The sequence below is a fragment of the Hyperolius riggenbachi genome, chromosome 2 (assembly GCF_040937935.1).
Source record: "Hyperolius riggenbachi isolate aHypRig1 chromosome 2, aHypRig1.pri, whole genome shotgun sequence".
Classification (NCBI taxonomy): Eukaryota; Metazoa; Chordata; class Amphibia; order Anura; family Hyperoliidae; genus Hyperolius; species Hyperolius riggenbachi.
This window is the reverse complement of record NC_090647.1, coordinates 151,360,612-151,375,952: the sequence shown is the minus strand read 5'-3', so window position 1 is coordinate 151,375,952 and position 15,341 is coordinate 151,360,612. Positions and strand designations below refer to the sequence as shown.

Genomic DNA, 15,341 nt, shown 5'->3' with positions numbered 1-15,341 from the left:
TTGAATTCACTAAGGTGTTATAGATTTATTGAACGTTTTATTGATAAAACATCCGATAAATATATAACACCTTAGTGAATTCAAAATGAGATTTTACCCATGAAATAAATTATGAAACATTTGATAAAGTGTTTGATAAAGCTTAGTGAATTGAGGCCATGGTGAACAGAAACTGCATACAGAAAACAGACAGTGGGCTCCCAGCCTCAGCTTCTTATTACACTCACTCTGTCGTCCTTTGATGGAGCAGAACTGGACTCTGCAGACTTCTCCAGCATTGCTACAGTACACAGCACTTGGGGAGGGATAGAGAGGTTGAGGGCTGGGCGCTGTACACAAGAGCCTGCTGAACACTGAATAGGGACTGTCTACAAATTTTTGACTGCAAAACTTTGTGTAATTCTTTATCAGTGGCTGAGCAGATGCAGTCATTAAAATAACTGTGCAGAGAGCAGAGAGATTTTCTCTCTGTACCCTTAGTTATCAGCCCCCTGTGGCTGCATCCCTTGCAGGGTCTATTGTTATGCCCCTGGTTTGGGGACCTTTGAACAGCAGCAATGTGGAATCATGTAGTGGTCTCTGGTTTGCAGCATCTCACCATCGTGGCTCTGCGTGACACAGAAGTTCTTACATGTTGACGCATTTTGTTTGAGAATTATTAACCTGAGGAAGTCGGCTGTGACCTACTTAAACGTGTTGTTGAAATAGTACTATTCTTTGCACTTAAAGAGGAGCTGTAACCAAGGATTGAACGTCACCCCAATTAGTAGCTGATACCCCCTTTCCCATAAGAAATCGATCCCTCTTCTTGTATATATCATCTCTGGTTTGTATGGCTGATATTGTAGTGAATCCCCACCCCCACTCCCTCATGCTTAAAAACAAAATGAGAATCGAGAGCCCAATATGGTGCAGTATTGTCAGGTAAAATGAAGAGTTCAATACAATTTTATGTGTATATACTCACAAACACGGGTTACCCATAGGCAACCACTTTAAATGCAGGTGGGGAGCATTAGGACCTGACCCCACTCAGGTTAAGAAGTCGCTCTCTGTAGATAGTAGATGGGGATGCACCCCTCCACCCAGGGTGGACTAGAAGATCAGCAAAAGCTCGGTATACAGAGGCGCCAGAGTAGAGTAAAACGTTTTAAAAAACGTTTAAAAGCAGAGGGGGATGTTAGAGTGGACTTAACTCCCTCTTACAAAAACAAAATTGACAAATAATTTATTCAACTCCACAAATGCAACGCGTTTTGCGGGCGTGACCCCGCTTCCTCAGGCAAAAATGGGAGCACAACTCAGTGGGTCAAGCAGTAGGTTTGAGCGCCTCTGAGGCACACTGTGACCCACTCCCTCACAGTGTGATGCCAGGACCTAGATCCTGACAGTTTCCTGTCTGTGAGCCTTGTTGCATTGGGGAAATTTTTTCCAACTGCCAAGCAACCAGCACTCCCTCTCTGCATATTTATATCTATACAAAAACCTTTTAGCCTATCACAGTATTAGTGGGTGTGGTTATAGATAATGGCAGTTGGTGCTGTCTGGTTTTTTTTTTCATGTCTCCCAACAGTAAATATGATTACGTGCAGGCTGATTGTGGGTCAAACAATATGAACACCCTTTTGTGTCTTGGAATTTGTTATTCATTTCATAGCATTGCACTCTGTTGTACATTTTATTCATCATGTTACATCTGTCATTGTAATCATGAGTTCTGTAGTTTGTATCAGTGTCCATATTTGATGTATATCATTGTCGTCTGTATCATTATGTACCCCTTGTTATTTTCCTACTTTTACAACGCCACAGAATAGGTCGGCGTTTTATAAATCAATAATAATAACATTAATGAACAAATTACATGGCGAAGATCAATACATTTCTTGATGTCGCTTCTATTTTTTAACTTCTCACTTTGCAATTTATTGATTTGTTTTTTTGTGACCACTCACATCGAGCAGACAGAGTAGGGGGGAAGTCTGAATCACAATCAGAATTTATTTCGCCAAGTACAATGCGAGTTGTACCCGGAATTGCTTTTGGCACAACAGGGTCGGTGATGGTACAGTAGATATGTACAGTGCATACAGATATATCATTAGATACATACAGTAAGTACAATGCATATACAGAGCATAGAATATAAGGCATAAGTACAAGGTACTGTAGAAGATGGGCCCAGGAGAAAGGACCAGGTGGTAAATCCGCTGCCATCTTAGGCACTCAAAACGCTTCTTCAAAGCATCCCTATCCCTCAAAACATTCCTAGTGGTTGGCATCTTCTGCTCCTAGTCTTCCATTTCTTGGGATAATACCCTAGGCCCGGTTCCCACCAGTGCTTTTCTTATAAATTGGAAACAACTTATCATCTTCTTCCCCATCCCGCCATTCGAAACCTCACTTTGACTTGCACATAACTGAAAAAAATAAAGCAGTAGCAATAGAGTATTGTGCCATAGGAAGTGTTGAATCAGGACTATACCACTTATTAGCTAACTTTAAAAGTTACAGTAAAAATGCCGTAGTATGTACTTGTTTTGCATGTGAGTTTATCTGCAGCATTGTATCATGTGCTGGCAATTTATAAATAAAAGATGATGATGATGATGATAACTTTACCCAAGATGCCAGTCAAGGCACAAGAGAATGCGAGTGACACCACCTCATCACACTGCATCTGCCACCCAGCAGGAAAGAAGTCCTGATTCTCATATTACAAAAATCTTGTTTGGCTGTATTTTCGGTTAAACTGCCATTACAGTTCTTTAATATCAGTGCAGAAATACCTGGGGCCATTTTCAGTGGCATGTCCTGGAGTTACAGGTTACAAAATGTGATGTGCTTCATGACTATAAGACAGGGGTGTCAAAATATAATACAAAGTGGGACGAAATGTAACACTGAGACCAAGTCGTGGGCCAACCTCAATGTCTACTGGCCACCTTCCTCCCTTATAAAGTTCCCTGGTGTCTAGTGGCCCTCTGCTATACAGTTCCCTGGTGTCTAATGCCTCTTCCCTCCCCTATACAGTTCCCAGCTGTCTAGTGACCACCCTTTCTATACAGCTCCCTGGTGTCTAGTGCTCTTCCCCTCTCTCCCCTGTATGGCTTCCCTGGTGATCTAGGGCTTCACCTCCAAAATCGTGGTGGTCCAGAGTGGGCCAAACATAATGGAAAGTGGGGAATCCAATTTGATGGCTCTGAGGGCCAGATATGTTGTAAGACGAATGTATTTTATGTTTTATTTTCAGACCAGGAGAAAACCTTTAGCTGGGTTACTTAACAAGCCATGTAACAGTAAAGATACATGGAACTTATAAAGAAGTGATTGGTACAAGTATGTAAAGGTTGCACAAGACTTGTACGGCAACAAATCAGAAGGCAGAGACTTGTCAGGCAGCAGAACGGTCTCTGGAGCTGACATGCCCAAACTGCTTTATGAGTTTATTTTCACATCAGCTCATTTATCACTCCAATATAATGGCTGCAAAAGTGTGTGTCTATTATTCCCAGCCATTCTGTTTCTGGTGAGACAGATCTGTAATCCTCTAGAGAGAATATTACCTCTGGAGGGAAGCTGGGAATGGATGGAGGAGTGGCATCCACAATGGAACATTTTCTACTGCTGTCTATATACCAAAAACATTGAATGCACAGTGCTGGGAGCTAAGATATACATTCATCATTTTTACTGGAGATATCTTAAAGGGAACCAGAGAGGATGAACTATACATACCTGGGGCTTCCTCCAGCCCCATACGCACGGATCGCTCCCACGCCGCCGTCCTCCGCTGCCTGGATCCGCCGCCACCGGGTCCCGTCATTGCCGCGAGTCGGCAAGTCGGCCGGCGGACGCGGCCAATTCTCCGCATCACAGGGTGCTCTCCCCATACAGATACGCATGTGGCTGCTTACTGCGCAGCCGCATGTGTACATGTATGGAGGGAGCCCCTGTGATGCGGACAATTGGCCGCGTCCGCCGGAAGTGACGGGCCCGGTACCGGCGGATCCAGGAAGCTGAGGACGGCGGCGTGGGAGCGATTCAGGCTTATGGGGCTGGAAGAAGCCCCAGGTATGTATAAAATCTTTGCCTTTTTTCACCCCTCGTTCCTCTCTGGTTCCCTTTAACCCCCCTGGCGGTATGAAAAATTCCGCCAGGGGGCAGCGCAACAGTTTTTTTTTTTTTTTAAATCATGTAGCGAGCCCAGGGCTCATGATAGCCGCTGCTCAGCGGCATCCCCCCGCCCGCTTCGATCGCCTTCGGCGATCTCCGATCAGGAAATCCCGTTCAAAGAACGGGATTTCCTGGAGGGCTTCCCCCGTCGCCATGGCGACAGGGCGGGATGACGTCATTGGGAGTCCCGATCCACCCCTCAGCGCTGCCTGGCACTGATTGGCCAGGCAGCGCACGGGGTCTGGGGGGGGCCCGCGCGCCGCAACGAATAGCGTCGATCGGGCGCGGGCCGGCGGCGATCAGTGTGCTGGCGCAGCTAGCAAAGTGCTAGCTGCGTCCAGCAAAAAAAAAATTATGTAAATCGGCCCAGCAGGGCCTGAGCGGCACCCTCCGGCGGCTTACCCCGTGTCACACACGGGGTTACCGCTAAGGAGGTTAAAGAACGTGTACAAAACACTATGGAACCTGTTACGTGAATAGTTTCTTAGCATGGTACAGCACACCTGTGTCAAAAACATGCCTAATACAAGCTTCAGTGCTTTAACAGGTAAAATGGGTGAAAACACAGACTTGCCTAATATTTGTTTAATTACCTGTGGTCTGTAATTTTTTTTAAATCGCCAGTACAGTCTTTCCTGCAGTGTAAGTGAGAATGGCTGTCTAGCTTTCAGCTGTTATTTGCGCAGGGCTGATTTGCAAATGAAAACAGAAATCTGTCTGGTTTTTAAGGGCGACAAATACTCCCCACAGATTGGGTTGTGGCTAGGTTACTTTCATTTTTCTCAAGAGGAAGCTGTTCTAGGTTAAATGGAACGTGAAAGTGACAGGAATCCTGTCTGTATGCCGCTAAGGCCATGGCCTAGGGCACCTGAAAGCAAGGGGCGAGCTGGCACACTCATGCAGGTTAGCTGCCAAACGTGAACTGCAGCAGTCGAGCAAGTGTCTGGGATGAAGGGACAGAAAATGTGAGCAGTTTATGGTCTGTGACCTGAGCTGTCACTCATCATCACAGTCCACCTCTGCCCTCCAACCAGCTCCAACCTATCAGAGCAGAAAGCATATATTTGGCCCATAAATGGAATAAAAATTTTAACCATTCCGATCATTTCAGATGTAATTGGTCCACAAAGCAAATTGATAAAATGATTGGCAAATTGGAAATTTGTAGTAGATTGGCTTGGCACCATCAGCACTGTCCAGTTCAATCGGAAGGTTGGTTGTTCAGCAAAATCGTATCATTAATAAGCATCTTTAAATACATTGATAACTGGGATCAATAAACGTGTGCGTATGTGGTAGGGGTTTGCTGATTGTCAGGTAGTGGCTGGTGATAATGGCCTTGGGTGGTAAAAAGTACAAGTTTAGCTCTAAGAGGAATATGGAAGATTCCATCATCCCTCTCTAAAAAACCAATGCCAGTTACCTGACTGATGCTCTGCCTGTAATACTTTAGTTACAGATCCTGAATGAGTGTGCAGATAAGATGCTTCGACTCTGGTCTAATTCCACTGTCTGCATGTTTGTTTCAAGTGTGTGACTCAAGAACAGCTAACGCCAAGAGCTCTCTCAGCATGACAGCCAGGCAATTGGCATTGTTTGTTTATAAGGGAAAGAAGAGGGCAGCCTCCATATTCATCTGACATTCAGGTTCCCTTTAACTAAAACTAGTGCCCAGTAATGCTGTCACCATTCTCACATGACAGTGACCAGCACCAGTGATGGCTGGGAGCAACTTCATGTGTGAAGAAGAGAAGGGGATAATTTACAATTCAAGAGGAAGTGTAATTGCTTTCTTATAAGACAAAAGGACAGTGTCAGCACTGACAAATGGCACTGAAACCACCTGTTACAGCTGTGTAATGTTTTCACAGGTTTACTTTAAGTCACTGAATTTGGAAACCAGTGCACTTTAAAGGGAACCTGAGGGGAAGACCTGGCCTTCCTGCTGATCAACTGCCTCTAATACTTTAAAGTGAACCTGAGATGAAAGACATCCCAGGTAGTGTTGGGCGAACAGTGTTCGCCACTGTTCGGGTTCTGCAGAACATCACCCTGTTCGGGTGATGTTCGAGTTCGGCCGAACACCTCATGGTGTTCGGCCTTTTAAGTTCGGGTCGCCCCGAACTTCTGTATGCCCCCGAACAGGGCCGAACAGGGCCCCTGTTCGGGCGAACAGGGCCCTGTTCGGCCGAACAGGCCGCAATACGGCCCCCCTATGGGGTCGCAGGCATAAGGGGGGAGCATGCCCCGATCGCGGGGGGGGTCGGAAATTCCCCCCACCCCCTCCGCTAGCGCTCCCCCCTCTGCCCGCTTCCCCATTCAAAAGTTTCAAGAAGTACCTGTATAGCGGATGGCCTGGCAGTGGCACTGTGGAGTGAGGAGGAGGAGGAGTCCGGAGAGTGACGAGTTGAGGGAGGCCGGGCAGCGGGCGTGAGGTCAGAGAAAGGGCGAGTTCCGCCCTTTCTCTGACCTCACGCCCGCTGCCCGGCCTCCCTCAACTCGTCACTCTCCGGACTCCTCCTCCTCCTCACTCCACAGTGCCACTGCCAGGCCATCCGCTATACAGGTACTTCTTGAAACTTTTGAATGGGGAAGCGGGCAGAGGGGGGAGCGCTAGCGGAGGGGGTGGGGGGAATTTCCGACCCCCCCCGCGATCGGGGCATGCTCCCCCCTTATGCCTGCGACCCCATAGGGCCCCCAAAATAGGGATGTTCGGGAAGTTCGGGGTTCGGCCCGAACATGCCGAACATCTCGGCCATGTTCGGCGAACTTTCCCGAACCCGAACATCCAGGTGTTCGCCCATCACTAATCCCAGGTTCTATACTTACCTGGGGCTTCCTTAAGCCCCTTTGAGGCAACTCAGTGCCTTGCTGTCTCCCGGGTAGCTCCTGTCCCCCACAATAGAGCCCAAATGCCTGGCCCAGTGGTGCTTAGTTCTGCATGCATGGGCTTATGAGAGGTCCAGGTAAGTATAGAACCTGAGATGTTTTTCATCTCAGGTTCACTTGAAGCCATAGACCCTGAACAAGCAAGCAGATCAGATGTCTATGACAAATCTGACAACATTACCTGCATGCTTGTTTCAGGTGTGTGACTTAGACCCTACTGATCAGAAAGATCAGCAAAACAACCTGGCAACTGGTATTGTTTAAAAGGAAAAAATATGGCAGCTGACAGTGTGAACTGTAGCACAGCTTAGTGTTTAAATGTATGTTCTCTTTTATCAGTATTAGTGAAATAGATTTGTATTTCTTGTCCTTTTTTAATCGAGTGAAATCCTTTACTGCAAATAACAGCAGCTACAATTTTAAGAATCCCATCTATTTTGAAAGATTCCTGAATATGGCAGAACACCAAGATCACACTTCTCTATTGACTTCTTCTGCAAGACTTATGAATGTTCTCTGTAGAGGGGAAAAGTCAGTGGTCATTATCTTATGTGTGACCTCACCGAAGGTACACAAAGTACCGTATATTGCCAGCGCACTTTCGCTGGTCACTGCAGATGTCTGTGTTTCTTTAAATACAATTTTACATTAAAGTAACTAAAGTAAAAAAGAAAACTGTACTGTCACAGGTGGCACCATGAAGTACCTACCAGGACAGCTTCTTGGCAGTATTTTTGGCCGTTGGATGTACTTTTGTTAAATAAGGATGCAGCTCTCTATCAGCAAATGCACAAATCAAATAACAAAGCAACACCCCCACACATTCAAGCAAGCTGGAGACAGGGGAGCTGGTTCCAGTCTATTAACATATAGACTGGTGGACCTACTAAGCTAGTGATGGCTAACCTTGGCACTCCAGCTGTGGTGAGGCATTACAATACTCTCTAAGCATAACTTGGTGAGGCAGAGGCATGATGAGATTTGTAGTTTTGTCACAGCTGGAGTGCCAAGGTTAGCCATCACTGTACTAAGCACTAGGAGCTCTAGACTGCAGGAAAGAGATACTAAAGCTTCACATTCTTCAGTAGACAAAAATCATCAGCTGATAAATAAGAGGTTGCCAGGTAACTCCAGAGACTCTTACTAAATGCTGAACTCTCAGTCCTTAGTAGAGCTTCAATGATTAAGGTCTGGCCAGAGGTTGCTGTTACAAGCCTTAAGTGAAACCCTGGCAAAGTTCAAAGAAAGGTGGAGCCCTTAACCATTTCAGCCCGCAGGGATTTTTCACCTTATGCATCAGAGAAATTTTCACCTCCCATTAATTCGCCAATAACTTTATCACTAATTATCACAATTAATTGATCTATATCTTGTTTTTTCTGCCACCAATTAGGCTTTCTTTGGATGGTACATTTTGCTAATAATTATTTTTTTTCTGAATGCATTTTCACAGGAATAGTAAGAAAAAAATGGAAAAAAATCATTATTTCTCAGTTTTCAGCCATTATAGCTTTAAAATAATACATGCTACCATAATTAAAACCCACAAATTTTATTTGCCCATTTGTCCCGGTTATTACACCAATTTTGTTCCTATCACAATGTATGTCATCAATATTTTATTTGGAAAGGTGCATTTTTTCAGTTTTGCGCCCATCACTATTTACAAGCTTATAATTTAAAACATGTTCGTAATATACCTTCTTCACAAGTATATTAAAAAAAAAATTTGTTTTCATTAACAATGTTATTTGGGTAATTTTTGGTGTGGTAGGTAAACAGTTAATTTTAAATGTAATAATGTATGCTTATTTTATTTAAAAATGTAGATGTACTTTTACTATTTGGCCAGAAGATGGCCACAGTCAAAAACATTTTTTTTTAGTCCTGGAAGCGAATGCTCTCGCTTCCAGGAAGCATAAGGACGGAAACTGTTTTTTTTAATTAGAAAGACGGCGGCTTGTGATAAGAAGCCATCTGCCTTTCTATCTGGGACTTTAATCAATGAATGGGAACTATGTTCCCATTCATTGATCTCCGGGCTAACGGGGGGGGGGGGGGGGCAACACGGGTGCGCAGGAGCACACAGCAGCGCAATAGCAGCCGCCTGGACGTGACAATCATGTCCAGGTGGCTTAAATGGTTAAAGGAACACTATTGATTAACATGTTTTTTTCAATTGAGATAGGAAATGTTTGGGAAGTGCTGCTAAGTATTGGTGTATACATTTGAATCCTTATCTCTTTGGTTACTGTTATCTAATTCCTTTCACACTTTTCTGACAGCAGTCTGCTGTAAACTGACGCCAGAGTGAGCCATGAGTGGAGGGGGGAATTCGCTCACAGTGTATCTGTTAAACCTGTGTGTACAAAGAGCTCAGTCAGAGACAGGCAGAGCTTTCTCTCACAGAGAGCAGAGGAAATGTATCTTATGTGCAACATAAACATTTGTAATTGTGTGTGTGAAAACTGATACCTGACAGGATTTTGTTTTCATATAACTCAGCTTCAATATTACACTGTTCTTAGCATGTCAGACTGCAGAGATTTACCGTTGCAAATGAGACATTCTAAATGTAGCTAAAATTTACACAGAGTAAATTAAAGCTTTTGCCTCTGATATTTAACATGAAATGTAGGAAAATGTTTACACAGCTACTTAGACATTATTTGTGCATTGTCATTTTAGAACGCTTGGGTATTGATAGTTTTCCTTTAAATAGGAGATCTCCGGATGTGTACATGATTAAAGTCCACAAACTTGCAGATGGCCACTTGTTTGTTGGTAAAACAAGTATATGACAGTCCAGGCACACAATGCCAAAAGCAGGTGAAGCAGGGAGCTGTTATACTCTAAACTTAACACAAATCACATGTAGGAGATATTTGGGCTGTGTGGATTTGTGGCTCTGCACCTTTTTCCTGCGATGTGGTGATTCTTGCCATACCAAATCAAAAGGGGTTTTCTCATAGCTGTATAGAAGCAATGAACCTTTGAAGTTTTTTTCTGGCTCGAGTGCATTCTAATAATAGGGGACTGAATAATGTATTTACATTATATTATCAATGTTGTCCCCTCTCCTAGATTCCACAGATTTGCAGCAGACTGCATTCTGAAATCTTGACTGTCAGGCCTTTTACACATCCACAACGCCTGCTGCAGACAAGTGAAACCAACCCGAGATCCCCCTGCTATTTGAGCCTCAGGTAATTGTATTTACAATACAAGGCATGCTGCAGACATGGAATCTAGGAAAAGGAATGCCACCAGTAATGCATTGCAACTGTCTCATTTGGGACAATATTTGTCAGGGCACTGGTAAATTTGTAGTTGCCCTTTAAAGCTCATATCCATGGGAAAAAATATATAATTTTAGTTTTGCATGGGATCTTTTTTAGATTTTATTGCTGTGCATGCTCCCATAAGTTAGATTGGCACTCCCTTTCTTCCAAAAATAAAATCCTTCAGCAGATAGTACTGATTTATAGAATGTAAAAGATACATATGCTAATGGTAAGGCTGTTTCCTTTGATGTAGGATCTGAGCCCTTGACCAGGGTTCGAATCCCGGCTCAAGCTAGTACGTAAAACAGTACGGAATCTTTGGTCAAGGCTCCCTAATGATCCTGGTTGCCCGCGGGGCACGTCCTAAGTGGCTGCAGCTCTGAAGCGCTTTGAGTCCGCCGGGAGAAAACCGCAGTATAAAAATTCTGTGTCTTGTGTTGTCTTAATGTCTTGTCTAAGGGCCTTTTTCCACTAGCCTGCGATTTGCGATTTGATTCTAATCGCAAATCGCAAGGTACATTAAACTAATGGAAACTGCAGCAGCAATTTCCATTAGTGCGATCCGATTGCGATGCGATTTTGGTCAAAGCGCAATCGTTGTCCTGACGCGTTTTGTATGCGATTGAGCTGTACTATAATGAGTATAGTAGCTCAATCACAATCGCATGGTGGAAATTGAAACGCGTTTGCGATCGCGATCGGATTGCGATCGCATTTCATAGTGGAAAAGAGCCCTAAAACTGGCAATCCAGCATGAAAACAGTTACAAAACACTGAACTTGGGGGTTTCTGCTTATCTGTGACTCAGCTGTAAGCAGTCAGAGCAGAGGCCACTAATTAATCTGGTTCTCAGGCTGGGAAAGGAAGGGGAACTAGTACTGCAAGCCAGCTTTCTGTGTCTCTGAAAGAGACACCAAAGAGAAAAAAGCTTCCAGATACAGATAAGCTGCTCTGCTTTGTTTATATGCAGTGTATTAGCTTGTATCAGCTTTTTATGCTGCCATACACTGGCCATACACTGAGACTTCTTTTCCAAGGGCAGTTGATAGGCAGTGAAATGCCTCTCAATCCCTCGCAACTGCTCACTGCTGCCTGGTAACTGCTTGCTACTGCCTGAAAACTGCTCACTGCTGTCTGGCAACTGCTTGCTGAGCACACAGTTCAACTGCCCATGGAAAAGAGGTGTTATAGATTTCCACCCAATGTTCCAAAACGATCGCTTCCTTTCTGAAAAGAATCAACTCCTACCCTACAGTGCACCAGGGCTGGGCCAAGGCAGAGGTGAGAGAGGCTCAGGGCGCAGTGTAGGAGGGGTCGCACAAGTCACTCAGCTATCATTCCCTTATTGTGTTTGAAGCAGAGAGAAATAAGAAAAGGGGATACATGGCAGTGACTGCAAGCCAGATAACTAGAGATTAAGGTGTTGGGGGCCCTGGGGCACCTCTTAGTTTAATAGCAATCAGTATGTTTCGGATGGGATGGGAGGGATGGAAGGGCGCACTTTGGCGTCTCAGCCTTGGGTGCTGGAGGACCTTGTTCCGGCTCTGCAGTGCACATCAATTTCCAGTAGATATCAGCAGTGAATCTATTGAAAATCTATTGCAGATTTGCACTGTTCAATGTAGTGCAAAGCTAGAGGCCATCGATCTGTCAATGCTCTTACCCCGCTTCCAATTTTTTTAAATTTTCCATCCTGTCCAGTTGATACTTTTGATAATTTTTTTGTCAAAATCAATCGATCTGACATTTTGGGGAATCGATTCCCAGCAGATTCATCAAATCTGCAAGGAATCAAATGAGAAAATCGATGAGTGTATGGCCACATTTAGATGCTATTCACAAAGCTGTGAGCTTTAGGTTAGTAGGAGTGAGGATCAGGTTTATCCACCCATCGATCTGCTCAAGATGTCAGTCAAGACAGTACAGCGCTCTCATAATTCTGATTCAGCAAATTATCATGGCAGGGAGTGCTCATTCCATTATTTAAAAAAAAGGAAAAAATATGGGCTTACTTAGTTTTTATTTTATTTTATATTCTCCTATGACATATCCTTGTAGCAGAACCTAGGGCTCTTTTCTGTGTGTTATGTCTGCTTTCTCGACTAGTCTGAATCTTGTGGTCCGGTGGCCAGGAAATAAAGGATGGCTGTAAACACTTGGGCCTCGATTCATAAACAGCAGTGCGATAAAAAAAATCTTGACGGGAAAATACCGCACTCGGTATTTTCCCGGTCTGTGTGCTAATTCATAAAGATTTCCCCAGCTGCCCTTGGAGGTCGGTAAATTACCGCAGCCCATTGAGCGGTAGAGTAGAGCAGTGTCCCGATTCCCTCTTTGCCCTGCAGAAATGAATCACACAGACGCCTCTCTCTGGCTCTCCCACTGATGACTCAGACAGATGAGTCACACAGTCTTTCCCTGCCTGCAGAAATTATTCACACAGACGGCTCTTTCCACTGATGACTCAGACAGATGAGTCACGCAGTCTTTCCCTGCCTGCTGAAATGATTCACACAGAGGGCTCTCTGGCTCTCTCCACAGATGAATCAAACAGACTTCGGCTCTCTGCACTTTGCATTAATCAGAGCTGTCAGAGCTGTCAGTAACTTGTTAAGACCTCACCAGAGGTGTCGGTAACTACCGCCAGGCTTACCGCTTGTTGAAGGCTTTATGAATTGACATTTGCTGACAATTTACTGACATGTGTTGTCGGTAACTGCAGCCAAGTCGGTAATTTATCTCCCTGGTCGGTAATGTCCGCTTTTCATGCGGTAACAGCCTTTATGAATTGACATTTTGCTAAGCGGTCGGTAAAGTCTGCTGTTTTCAGCATTACCGCATGCGGTAATGCTTTATGAATCGAGGCATTGATGTGAGTTGTAGCTCCACCCCACGCTACAAAGATGTTTTATTAGTTTCTGACAGGGCAGGAACTGAGGGAAAGTCTCCCAAGTTGCTACCCATTTCCACTCTATCCAAAGCTAAAATTCGGTATTTTGTCCGTAGCTGAACTCTAATTTCTTAGCACCTAGTTTGGATACTGTCATATATACCATATGTGCAGGGGAGTGGCAATAGGGGGTGCAGAGGTTGCAACCGCATCGGGGCCCTTGGGCCAGAGGGGCCCTCCCTCAACTACAGTATTAGCTCTCTATTAGTCCTGTGCTCATAATAATCACTTCTATAGATACTGTGAATAGTGGTAATCATTAACAAACTGTTCCCCATCCCCTTCTTGCACCTCAGACACTGTGGTTGCCATTGGCAGGTTTTGGTGCGCCGTATCAATTGTTATGTATAGAGTACTTGGGGGGCCCCATTGTAAAACTTGCTTCGGGGCTCACAGCTCCTTAGCTACGTCACTGCATATCTGATTGTTGTTAATTATTATTATTATTATTTAGTATTTATATAGCGCCGACATATTACGCAGCGCTGTACAGTGTATATATATATATATATCTTGTCACTAACTGTCCCTCAAAGGAGCTCACAATCTAATCCCTACCATTGCCATATGTCTATATTATGTAGTGTAAGTACTGTAGTCTAGGGCCAATTTTTTTTTAAGGGCAGCCAATTAACTTATCCGTATGTTTTTGGAATGTGGGAGGAAACCGGAGTGCCCAGAGGAAACCCACGCAGACATGGAGAGAACATACAAACTCTTTACAGATAGTGCCCTGGCTGGGATTCGAACCAGGGACCCAGCGCTGCAAGGCGAGAGAGCTAACCACTACGCCACCGTGCTGCCCCATGAGTTAATGAGTTAATATGTCTCATTCTGTCATGTCACTATCCACATGTACTATAATGAGCTCTTCATATTATGCTAAACAACAGCTTGAAACATAACTTCCCATAAACAGCAGAAACAAGACAACAGGCGGGATATGAAGTGTGAAAGGTGCTCTTGAGTATAGTGTCACCTGAACCAGATGTTTTGCTGAAGGCCTTACAGCACAGCTGGTAAATGACAGAAACTGTTGTAACGGCACTGTTTTCTTAAAGGCAAACTACTTTATTTTCATTACATAAACACTCACTCTGAGATGTTAGGACGTTTGTTTGAAGAGTTTTTCTTCGTTGTTTAGTATATTTGAATAAGGTTAATTTTATACTGTAGTGATTTGAGGATCACATCCATCAGGTATGCTAGCCACTTCATGCGGCTCCTTTTCTCTATTGCCACGTGAGAAACACAATTACAAGACAAACCACATGGACATAGCAATAGAGATGGCCCGAACGGTTCGCCGGCGAACGGTTCCAGTCGCAATTCCGGGGGTGCGCGATCGCAAAGAGCCGCAAACTTTACCGGAAGTTCGATTCGCCCCTATAGTGCACCATTAGGGTCAACTTTGACCCTCTACATCACAGTCAGCAGGCACATTGTAGCCAATCAGGCTACACTCCCTCCTGGAGCCCCACCCCCCTTATAAAAGGCAGGCATCACCGGCTATTTTACTCACTCGTGTGCCTGCAGTAAATATAGAAGGGACAGCTACTGCAGACTCTCTCATAGGGAAAGATTAGTTAGGCTCTTGTAGGCTACTTAGCTTGCTCCTTGCTGATTCTTATTGCTAAAATAACACCCCACGACAGCTCTTTTGAGAGCTAATCTTGTTCTTGTGATCTATTTTTTTTTCTGTGTCCCACTGACACTTGTGTTGCATAGACAGCCTTGATAATTCATCCTGTGTGTGCCACTGCCAGGCCCAGCACATTCAGTGACTACCTGTGTGTGTGACAGGTGCACATTACCCATCACTGCATATACCTACCTGTTGTTCACTGTGCACCCACCCACCTACGTGAGCGCACGCAGTGTCACTGTGCCTGTCTGCTACCTGTCTGTGTGTGACAGGTGAACACTGTAATACCTATTACTGCATATACCTACCTACCTGTTGCTCACAGTGCACCCACCCACCTACGTGAGCCTAGCGCACGCAGTGTCACTGTGCCTGTCCGCTACCTGTCTGTGTGTGA

General features: G+C 44.6%; 1 protein-coding gene and 1 long non-coding RNA gene across 5 annotated transcripts in view; one reads left to right on the top strand and one right to left on the bottom strand.

Annotated features, from left to right (window-relative positions):
• The window catches only part of CACNB3 (calcium voltage-gated channel auxiliary subunit beta 3), a 292,862-nt gene that overhangs the window by 222,392 nt on the left and 55,129 nt on the right, over positions 1-15,341 (top strand). The gene's annotated exons all lie outside the window — the stretch shown is intronic.
• Positions 1,897-2,708, bottom strand: LOC137544132 (uncharacterized). The gene is made up of 2 exons (XR_011025731.1): positions 2,623-2,708; positions 1,897-2,420 (listed from the first exon to the last, which is right to left on the bottom strand). It is a non-coding gene; the product is annotated as an uncharacterized lncRNA (long non-coding RNA).